Raw genomic sequence first — 11,852 nt, forward strand, 5'->3', positions numbered from 1 at the left:
AGAAAGTGGTATAACATAAAATACATGTCTTTGGAGGATAAAAATCAAGGCTTCGCTATCTCCCGATTCAATTTTAAAACACTTTTCTGTAACTTGAAAATGACCCCAAAACACTGATAAGAATAACGAGCAAAACTTCACATGTACAGAACCCACTAGCAGGAAAGGAAAGAGTATGGGGAAGACAATACATTCCACACAAAGAATGTATTTAAGGATGGATAATGTTGCACGTGTTCTCTGTAGCTTATTAATAAACACATCATGGAATTGTCAATTGAAGAAAAGTGGCAAACACACAAAAGCTGTTACAGGTATGCAAAAAGCTCTGTATATGCTTAGGAAAGATGAAAACTGGGAATTGGCTTAGATGAGACTGGAGTTGTTATAAGCTGTTTTTGAAGAGGGGATAGGGAATAGACAGGTGAGCTATATTTTAGTCCTAGTGTTCCTCTTATTGTTACCTGATCAGAAAGTAACTCCCGAAACACATGAAGTATGTTTAAAGAGGAGACATTGCTTTATTCTGCGCAGGGTGCAAGGTGGAAGATTTCCACAAATTGAGCACACCTACTGTGGTTTTCAGTCCATACTTACACACTGCAGTTAAAACACCATGCCTACCTCATACCTATGTTCCGCCTAACTATTGCATATTCATTATGTTGAGCAAGCATGATGTGTTCTCTTGAGCAATCATCCAAGAGTCTTCTACGCCTGCGTGGGGGTCTCTTGTGGTCTTCGGTGGTCGTTTGGAGAAGAATAGCCCTCCTTCTTTTATCCTTCTATGGTCATGCGTCATCTGAGGATACCAGGGTCTTTGTTCTCTTGCCAACCCCTTGTTTAGAAAGTCTGAGACTCTGAAAGGTCCATTATCTGATGCCTTGACTATTATCCAAACAGTCCTTAAGCATCCTCTGTTGTAAGCAAAATCTTAAACTAGGTAAATTTACCTTGAGTACACATAAACAGTCCTTGAATAGCAACCATAGCACACTTCTCATGTTGTAGTGGTTTTGTTTTTTTTCTTTAAGCTATCACCGGGGCCTTATTTGTTAATCAGTCTTTTGAAGGCCTGAGGCAACATTATGGCTGTAGAGTACTGTTTGCTAGAGTGTTAATGTGTCTGAAATACTGGTTATGTTCTTTAACTATTTAACTTAAACACCCCACCCCCACTTCACTGTGGCTTTAGCCCCAGGTAATGCTGACAGGAACCTTCCCCCCAGGGCCTGCTGACATCCTGGTTACTGTTAGAGAAAAAAAGAGCGTTTCTGGTTGAAAAAGCAGTGATTTGTCTCCTTTCTTATAAATTTTGTCTATACTAGCATAGGTATCTGTGCCTGAAAACTGTCCCTAGCAGCTTTCTTTCCCAAACTGATCTTTGCTGGAAATGCTTGTATGACTTCAAAGGATATTGGTCAAAGCTTCCATTGGGGGTAACTACCTTGTAAAATAGCAGCATGTCAGCTTTGACAGTAGCCCTGTGAATGGCATGTGTGGGGAGGATAAATATGTGCTATGCTTCACGTTCCATGTGGGCAAAATCTAGCCTACTGTGGCCCTTAATCTTCTCAAGTTGGGGGAAAGCCGTTGCATGACGGTTGTGTTGACAGTAGAAGTATTAACGAACGGGCTGTAAAACATTTAGCAGCACAGACATACTTGTCCATAAAGGCCTAGGAAATCAGAGGGAACCAGCGTGAGAACAATCTCTCCTTTTTGCATTAGAAAGCAGAGTGTGCGACAAGGATGGTTAGCAAGCTCCTTGCTGAGTTTGGCATCTGGTGACTGTCCTGGTTTCAGCTGGGATAGAGTTAACTGTCTTCCTAGTAGCTGGTACAGTGCTATGTTTTGAGTTCAGTATGCGAAGAATGTTGATAACACTGATGTCTTCAGTTGTTGCTCAGTAGTGTTTAGACTAAAGTCAAGGATTTTTCAGCTTCTCATGCCCAGCCAGCGAGAAAGCTGGAGGGGCAGAAGAAGTTGGCACAGGACACAGCCAGGGCAGCTGACCCAAACTGGCCAACGGTGTATTCCATACCATGTGACGTCCCATCTAGTATAGGAACTGGGGGGAGTGGGGGCGGGGGGAATCGCCGCTCGGGGACTGGCTGGGTGTCGGTCGGCGGGTGGTGAGCAATTGCACTGCGCATCATTTGTACATTCCAATCCTTTCATTATTACTGTTGTCATTTTATTAGTGTCATCATTATCATTATTAGTTTCTTCTTTTCTGTTCTATTAAACTGTTCTTATCTCAACCCATGGGTTTTGCTTCTTTTTCCCGATTTTCTCCCCCATCCCACTGGGGGGGGGGGGAGTGAGTGAGCAGCTGTGTGGTGTTTAGTTGCTGGCTGGGGTTAAACCATGACAGTGACCTTTCCAGGTGTCTTTATCTTTGTTACAGGTGACACTGATTGAGCTGCTGAGGTTAGGATTTCAAAGTTGCCAAGGCGATAGAGCCACAGATTGTAGTTTGGGTTTTTTTTTTTTATTGCACTAAAATTTCAGGTTAGGCTAAGATTCTTAAGTTAGGTAGAGGTCGCATTTGTTAGTTTTCCAAACTTGGCACTGCAGCTGAGGCTGGACATACCTTCCTGGGAATGTGTCCCAAACAGGCAATGTTCTTTGCTGAGAGTGGTAGCTCCTGGCTAACCCATATGACAGTTCTTGGTTTCAGGAGAGGTCTAAGAGATGAGGGTCTCAAAACTCTCCTGGCTGTTCAACTTCTGTTTTGGTAATAAAAACAATAGAGGTAATGAGTAGGAAAGGAGCAAAAATTAATGCTCTTGTCTGGATGTGATTTCTGCTCTAAAAAAGGCTTGGAAAAAGTGTAGGGAAACACTTAAGTGTGCACTACATGGCAAGGTGCAGTAGAGCAGAGGTCCAGCAGATAGCACTAGCAGTGGGCTGCAAACAGTCATTGCTGCTGTTAAGCTTAAAGTGCCGTGGATACAGCTGAGGCTTCCTGGAAAGAGACCAAGCAAGAAAGATAGCTGAAAATTCACAAGGAAAGGGAAGAAGTGAAAGTGTAAAAACAACCCTGCTACTCAAGGTGGGACAGATTTCACCTGCAGGGAGAAGGGAATTGGGGGGGGGGGGACACCAAGATGAAGGTGGAAACACTCTCATGGCTGTACTATGAATGCTCATGAGAAAGGAGAACACCCCTTGACTGAGGTTTCTACATCAGGAAGTTAGGGTCCCTGTGTCCTCTACAGACAAGGAGAGAGGCTTTTCCCTGACTAAAGGTGGCCTCCTCATTTAGAGACCTGAGGTAGATGTGTAAAGTGACACTTGGCAGGAACCCCTGGTGTCCCCTAATGCCCTGTAGCTTATCCACATTTAGGCTTTGAGAATGCACTAGCTGGAAAACCACCTCTATCAATGCCTCTTTCCTTTCTTTTTCAGCTGATAGGATCGAGGAAAAACTGAAGAAAAGCCTGAACTGGAGAAAATGTGCCAGAGTAGAAGGAACAGAAGGTGGAGAAAACTGGCACATACTATCCTGACAGGAAAGCATGATACTGTGGGAGTAAGCATGAAGAAAATAGATATGTGATTCCAAAAGGAGCAAAGCACCTGAATTGGTTTAGTTCCAGAGAGATCTGAACATCAGATTCCTTTAGGCCTTGTGTACACATGCAAACTGACAGATATGGCTACTGGAGGGTAAACTGACACAGCAGATTGTTTCTGGAATAAAATAACTTCTCTTCTCACAAAATGTGTTTGGAGGGGGGGGGGCAGGGGCAGGAAACACCTGAGCAGGCATTGTAGTGCAGATGCATGTTAAGTCCTCTATATGAACAAGGCAACAGATCCTTTGAAAACCCTCTCATAAGTCTTCAGGGCAGGAAGGGATTCCAGAAAATATACTCCATAATTGAAAAGAGAAAGTAAATGAAAAATAGTCAATGAAAATTCTCAGTGAAAAAAATAACAGGAAGAAAATAACAAAAGGAGCTAAGTACTAATAGGTATTTTATTTTTTTTTTTTTACTCAATAGCCATATGATCTACATGAACTGATAATGTTACACTTGGATTGAACACTTTGCTCCTCTTATATGGAGCAAAGAGTTGCAATGTATTGTTAATGTAATTAATTGCTTTAGCAAGCAGCTATTATTAATCTAGTTGCAATGATATCAGCACTTACTGTCCAAATTTTCCAATTATTGCTAATTCCCATTAATAATACAATTAAAACTATTACGTAGACTTTCTACCATCTCCCCCTCTCCTGCTGTGATGTTCACCTGTGGTCTGTGGTGGAGGGTCTTTCTTTCCTCAGATGGGATGGTGCAAACCTGGTGTCTAGGTTCTTCACCAGGTGATGTACTGATGTTGGTAGTGGGTGGTTTCTTGGGATAGCTTGATGCTGTTTGTGCATGTTTCCAAGCAGCTGACTGCTAACACATCTTTCCAATTGGTCTACAAATTCATTAATGTTAACAGGCTAGCAAAATCCATGATCATGTATGGTATAATGATTTGGGGTAATAATTGGAGTTACACAAAACTAATCTAAAGCTGAAAACAAATTCAACTGCTAGACAGTTCTGCCATTATAGCTAAAACAAATAGGACTACAGTCAACTGACTATTGATAATGGGCTGATACAGCTACCACCAAGCTAAAGAAGTTCAAGACCAGACAAGCACCAACCATGTTTCTCTTAAGCCTGTTATTGCCATGACAATAAAAGGGCTGCAGCCTGCTAACAGCAATGGCCACACAGTATTGACTGTGCTATGGGGCTATGATAGAAATAAGGGTCATTTCTGCAATGCCAAGCAGCGTGACACCATCCCAGCAATTCTTTCCATATGTCTCCCATGGCTTCCTACCGTGTGACAAGAGGAGTGGAGTATTGTCAGCTTGAAAATGAGCACAGAAACACAATCGTGTTTTCTTTTAAATTAACAAGAACTCCAAGCTCAGCCAAGTCACCCTGGAGACTAAACCTATGTAATTTTATAGTACAAAGCTTTGTGTTTACTGCTAGGACAAAAGCACTGGGGACATAAATCAGGAAAGATCCCCTTGTTTTCACTCTCTGCTGGTGTGAAAGCTACATTTCCCCCCTAACCCCTAAGGGCTAGTGCTTTTACTGGGATGACAGAAAAGATTTGTTCTAAATCTTTTGTAAACTGAGAGAAAACTCTTCCCAAATCTCTCAGCACGGCAAATAGAAGTTTCAAATATTAAGGAATTAAAAACTAGAAATGCATTTGGCTTTTCTGACTTCTTTTTAGCTATGCTAGACTATCAAAATGACATTATATTACTATACAACATCACATGAATCCACTCCATTAGTAGAACCACTTCACTTTAAACATTTCAAAATTATTTTCCATGCAGTTTTCTTCTCCAGTAAGAATTTGCTATGAAAGGATCAGGGACAGATGTGTTTCTCGCAGTGTTTCAGATGCAAGAATTAAATAGTGAGCACTAACTCTAGTGGAGGCTGGGACAGGGAGGCTGCTTCTGGAAGGCCATGTTCCTGCTTGATGTTCATGGTTTGAGGGGGGTGGTGATACTGAAGAAGGTGGGAGAATCTCTTAAGGATAGCAAAATATGCTTTATTTCATTAAAGATTTTAACCATTTGAACTGTTTAGCTTATCCAGGGAGTGGAGATTTAAGTGTTGTATGCCAGTTCATCCCTGAGGGATGAGATCTGTTAATGCAGGGACCCTCAGTCTAGCAGCACAGGAGGGGTCAGTGCTTTGGACTGCAGGCTAGGCTAAAATCATATTGGAAGTGAAGCGTATGACTTCTAACAGAGTCAGTAAGCCAACTCCTATGCTCTGATGTGCTCAAATAAAGGGTGCTCCATGGCTGGAAAGCTGTAAGATAGGCACTGTTCCCAGCTGGCTGTGGATTGCTGTGGGGGCCCTGGGCTGGAGCTGGGGGGGTGGCATGGTTCAGAGCAGCCCCTGAGAGGCTTGGGGCTTGCAGCCAGGGTTTGCTCCACCTGGCAGGGCTTGTGTATGGGCAGTCTTCCCTGGGCCCCATTCTGGTAAAGCTTTCCCCCCACCCCGGGCCCCAGTTTAAAACCATGAACAAACAAAAGCAGCAATAACAAAAAACCCCCCAACCCCCTCCCCCCCCCCAACCCCCCAAAACCAAACCAACGAAACCGGGGATGAAAGCTGAGTTCAGATAACCGTCTTCAAGCATCCAAACAGGAGGTGTGACTTGCAAGCTGCTGACATCTGTCCAAATGCAATCTAGGGAGCTGAAGCCTGCTTTAGGCTCAGGTGCTCCGGCCCTTGTGAAAAACCAGTGCTTAAACGGCCATCTGGGAGCTGAGCTTTGGGCAGCCCCTCTATTTATTTAAATCTTGACCCAAACGACTTGTTAATATGTAATTGCCAGACTGATAAGCATTTCATGTCTTTTCTTGCTAATATTACAGCAGAGTCATACAGGCTCCCAACCTGCCTGTGGTCCCTCCACGCTTTCCTGGTGAGGCCGGGAGAGGGCACATCTCCATAAGAGATTTCATTGCTGCTTAGCAGGGACAATTAGGATTTTCCTCTCCAGCTCATTCTGCTCACTCAGGACTTTGGTTTCTCGCTATGTAGTGCTGTGGGGTTTTTTGCCTTTCTTTCTTCACCTATTTGCTCATCACGATGAATTTGCAGCCTAGCTGGAGACTGCCAGCTGCCCTGCTTTGTTACTTGGAGGTAGGAGGTGGGGGCTTGTTGAATAAATACCATTTAGACTCAAAACTGTTAAGACGGAGCCACAAAGGAGTCCGTAGGACTCTTATCTGTTACTTCCCTGGGGGTTCCTTGGGGAGGATGTGCTATTATTCCTGTGATACTTTCTATGAAAAAAAAAAAAAACCAAACCTGAACAAGACAGATTTTTCTAATCTTGAGAGTAGATTGGGGCTCACATCTGTCTTTTGTTTCTGATATATGAGATGTTATAGAAGCAATAAAATGTAGCAAGCATTCATTTAATCCATATTGAGGAGCAAATTTCCATGATTTGACAGAAACTAAACCCATTTAGCTTATCTTTACAAAGCAAAGTAAGGTAAGGTTGAAAACATGAAAACTCACCCTTTTAAGGATTTTATAAATAGACCATAATCTAGTTTTCAGTGGCACTGTGATACTCTAGAAAAGGGGCCCACAGCCTAAATTTTGAATGACAAACTGCACACTGTTCACCACTAGCTAATTAACACTGCTGGCAAATCTCAAACAGTTCCTAAAAGAACCAAAACATCTACCCACTGAACATGTATTTAAAAATATCCTGGGACAGAGTGACTTCATGCAGTGATTCCTGCGTGAGTAACAAGAGGCTCTTCATTGTTCACACTTCAGTTGTTTTCTGCATATTCTTTTTTTCAAATCACCAATTCCTGCATGCTCTTTTGAGCTGTGGTAGCAGGCACCCAGAGAAGAATGCTGGATTTAAGGTGAATCCCTGAAAACTGATGGTTCTCTGAAACTACTGCTGTTTTTTAAAGGCTGTTGTTGAAGTCTTGCATAAGCAAAGCTCTGCATTATATCAGGCCAGCAGAGCTTTTCTGAAAGCAGCTGATGAGAAAGGACGTTTCAGCTTGCAAAGCTTCGTATTTAGGCAGGAATTAGCAAGGCTTGGAAGCAGTTTGCAAACACACAAGCTCTTCCTGGTTGCTGCTATCAGAAGTCTTTTCTTAAAGCACCTCCTCCCCAACCCCAATAAATAGAGGGCTGGATTGGCTTAGCTGTGAAAATCCCCATTCATGATGCTGCTGTTAAACTTCAGGCTGCTTATTTCATCTAGCCCCGTGTCTCATTAGCCCCCTTGCTGGACTACCTACCCAGCACCTTAGGCACGGTGAAAGCTGGGTAGCTGTAGCCAGGGCTCAGGGACACAACTTGCAAACCACTTTTCTTATCTGGATGGGGTTTTGACTGCAGTGCTAGTTATTCCCAACAGTTTTATTCAGCAGAAGTAAGCCATGCTGAATAACCCACCGAAAGATGGTGGGACCAGTTTCCCTTCAGGGCACTTTTCCTTGGTAAAACATTGGCCAATCAGGTTTAAAATGCTGATTGTCTTTACTAGCTGTCCTGAGTCAAAAAAAATCTAGGTGCTTATTTGGCAATGGAGAGTCCTCGCTAACCACTTTGAAGCTCCTCCATTAACGTTAGCGGGTCAGCCAGAAGGAAAGCATGTGGACGCATGTATGGCACAAGACTGTCAGTCTTCGAGGTCTGAGCAGCCGATCCACCCGCTGCCCATGCTCTGCTCACCCCATGCCCATACCCCAGAGACACAGTGCTGCCATGTCTCTCTTGCTGTGAGGTCCCGTGTGCCAGAGGCTGGGTGGCACCTACTACCACAAGGCAAGCAAGGGAAGAGCCACCTCCTAGGAGTTTCCATCCCTCAATGGCACGTGCTCCTGTCACCACCCTGCACCTTGCACCCTGTGTCACCTGGACCACAATGCCTGAGCTTTAGCTAGAGGAGGCCTCAACACAGAGAGGCTTGTGTGGCTGCAAAAGTCCCCTGCAGGGGAATTGCAAGCAGGACTTGTAGCTACTAGAAAAGTCCACGGAGGCTCTTCTCTCCCTCTGAACGCCAGTGGTGCCAGACTCCCACAGTGGTGGTGGTGGTGAGTTCATTTGTTCGGTCCCTGCTCCATCGGGGAGCTGCTGTTGTGTTCTTCCGCAGTCTGGCTGCCTTTTCTGCCCACACGCTCACTTATGTGTTGCTGCAGAATTCAAAACAGAAGAATAGGCAGTGTCATACAGCTGCAGCCCTGGCTGTGCTGCCCCTGTCACGTCGCTCCATGTGGGGACACTCACCAGCCCAAAGTTTGACTCTGAGCTGCAGCCAGAGATTGTAACAAACTGGGGTCCATCACACACATTGCTATGGAACTGACCTCCATGCTGGCACCTCTTCCATGGGATGTCAGTCCCAGCTGCGAAGGACCGAGACCACCACTCACTCGTTAGAAACACTCTGGTTGCAGAAGAGTTCCCACCATGCGGCATTGCAGCTCACAGCTCGCCCCTCTGACCCCTCATGCTTGTGCTTTGCTCACCACAGACTTCGCAAAGGCTCTTTTGAGCATGTAGGGTTCAGGAAAAGCCAGGGCAGCAGTGAGCCAGTCGTGCAAAAATAACAGGCACGCGGAGCTGCCTGGAGGAGTGAGTGTGCTTCAGATGGCCCACAGTCCTTTCCCACCTCACCGAGCCTTCTCTACTGTCACCAGGCTCTTTGCTGAATCCATGGTCTCCAGCTGTGAAACTCCAGATTCAGATCACACCAGGATGACTGAATTGCTGATGGCACTTACTGACTCAATATTAGGCACAAGCATTCATGTCTTCCTTAAACCAAGATGGATGGTGCAACTGAATGCAGTAACGTGCATGGGAAATAATCACTGAAGCTGTAAAATTCAATCTGGAATTCATCATTTTGTAGAAAGGCAAAAAAAAGATTTTTCCCAAACTATCATTTTTGTTCTCTCCTCTGCCCTGGCTACTGCAGCAGTGGCTGAGCTATAAAAACTTGCACAGTGTGCGTGTATATCCTATGTTACTTTCCAAAAACTTGTCAGATTTTTTCTTGGATAGATTTTTTACCTACTGTTATTGATTTTGACTGAAAACCAGGATATTTAACTGCCTCATGTTTACATGATAATGTTCACTGATGTGGTGTTGGGCCAGGTCATGTGTGGTCCTTTTGAAATGGTCAGGCTTGTCTGATCCTAGGTCATGTACAGGAGAAACCATGGGCATGGTGCCTCATGACTGGACACCACGTCAGCACAGAAGTCAGATAATACGGTATGAATACAGTATGATAATACAGTATGTCTCCATAACAAGTCAGCTTCAATAGATATTTTAAATATAGTCCAGCTTCTGGCCAAACATGACTCCTTGGCATTTAAGAATTTTTTTTTTTAAAAAGATTAACTTCAGGGGTAAACAATCACAGCCATTGGCCAGTCACAAGCCTGGCCAGATGTCAAAATGTAATCCTGTTGTGTCAGGATAAAGGCAGGGAGCTGTTTTGGAGCTTGCCTCCTATCGTGCCTCCTTCTTCCCACAGCTGGGCTGTTAGGGATGGATCGGGTCTACCCTCTGCTGCCCAGGTGCTTTGTAGGCCCTCAGTGACCTCCTGGCTACCAAGAGCTGTGGCCTCCTCAGGCCACTGTCACCAGCATCATTCCTGTCTGGGTACTGCCTCTGTCCCTGGTTTAACTCCACACGTGGTTTAACTCCACACCACGTCTGGGATGCTGGACGTGCTTCCGCCTCGCACTGCTTAATGGGGACCCAACTCTTCTCTAGCTTCACCACCATCATAGCGGTCCTTTGCTGCCTTTTACCCAGATGTGGACTATTTGCTTTGATGGTGCACTAGTCCAAACCTCATGCACACCCACTGGGAAACACCTTGGATGTGGCGGTGGAGGGTGGGTGTTTCCAGTGTGTCAATTCTCAACAATGTCTCTGACGCAAAGAAACCCAGTCTCCTGCCGGGACCAGCTGTGGTCATAGTGTTTGCAGGAGCTGCCTTCCTGCAGGATGTGGTCTGCCAAAGCGTGCAGAGCCATCCCGGTGCTTCCCGGGTGGCAAAGGGTAGGCATCTGCTGGGGGTCAGAGGTCCAGCACAGTCGCAGAGTGGCTGCAACGTTTGCAACACGCTACAGTGATGTCCTTCAGATTACTCTGCCCTTGCAGAGAGTTACTGGCCCAAGCTAAAGAAACCCCTTGGCACTTGCTGTTGTCAAATCCAGCACCTACAGGGATAAAACACAACTTCTAACAGAAGGTAACATCAGGCTGAGAGGAAAAGCCTTTGAGTCGGCAAGGAATGGGTCCACAGGGCCCCAAATAATTCAAGGCTATGTGGGTCTGTCATTTAGGTGAGGCAGATCAATTTCCACACTGGCATGAGGAAATACCACTTTAGAAGTTTATTAAACAATGTAGTGTTTGTAAATTTGATCAGGAAACACAGAAAGATAGCACCCTGACAGGACACAGAGCACAGTTGTCCAACACAGCAGAGAGCAGCATTAACAAGACCGAGATGGGGTTGTTAATCCAGATAGCTCAGCCCCCCCCCCCCCATATCTTAAATGCCAGAAAAAAGATACCGTTTCCCAGAATTTTTTTTACATCTTGATCATCCAGCTAAGCAAGTAGCTGCCACCACCAGGGCAGGAGACACTGAATCTATTGGAGTCGGTAAGCTACCCAGTGCCAGCTAGCTCCCGTGGGACAAGTGCCTCAACTTCAGCATCTCACCATGAACTGGCATGGAGCTAGCACTGCCTTAGTTGTTAATGATGCTTTTCCTGCTGGTGAAATTTTATTCACTGCTAATCCAAAAGGCATCTCCTAGTTTCTGCTTCCTCCTTTGTTTCTCAAGTATACTTCAGATCATTTGCAGTAGGAGCCCTAGTGATTCTTAAATTACTGCCTGTTTTACCCTTAAGAGTATTACCAGTCTGCCCTGGTGACATATGACAGGATTTTCTGGGGGATGATCACATCTCCTTGAAGATTGTTTTTTGTTTTGTTTTGTTTTTCTGCTCTGCCTGGAAGAAGTGAATGTTATCTTTGAAAACACAGGCAATACCATGGTAAGCCTGTCAGTAAAAGGCTTCACGTAGTTTGGAAGCCTGGACCCCACAGCTGGCTGTTGTATCTGGAAGGAGGAGAATTGAAGTTGGTGTAATTTCTGAGAAGCATCTGATCTCTGGAGACTGATAACGGAGCCTGCTGTGCCTTGTACTGGTTAAGGAGGTTATACCACAGCTTTGTGTGTGTTTCTTCTCATGCTCCCTTCCTCAGGGG

This window comes from Harpia harpyja, chromosome 8 (assembly GCF_026419915.1).
Source record: "Harpia harpyja isolate bHarHar1 chromosome 8, bHarHar1 primary haplotype, whole genome shotgun sequence".
NCBI lineage: Eukaryota > Metazoa > Chordata > Aves > Accipitriformes > Accipitridae > Harpia > Harpia harpyja.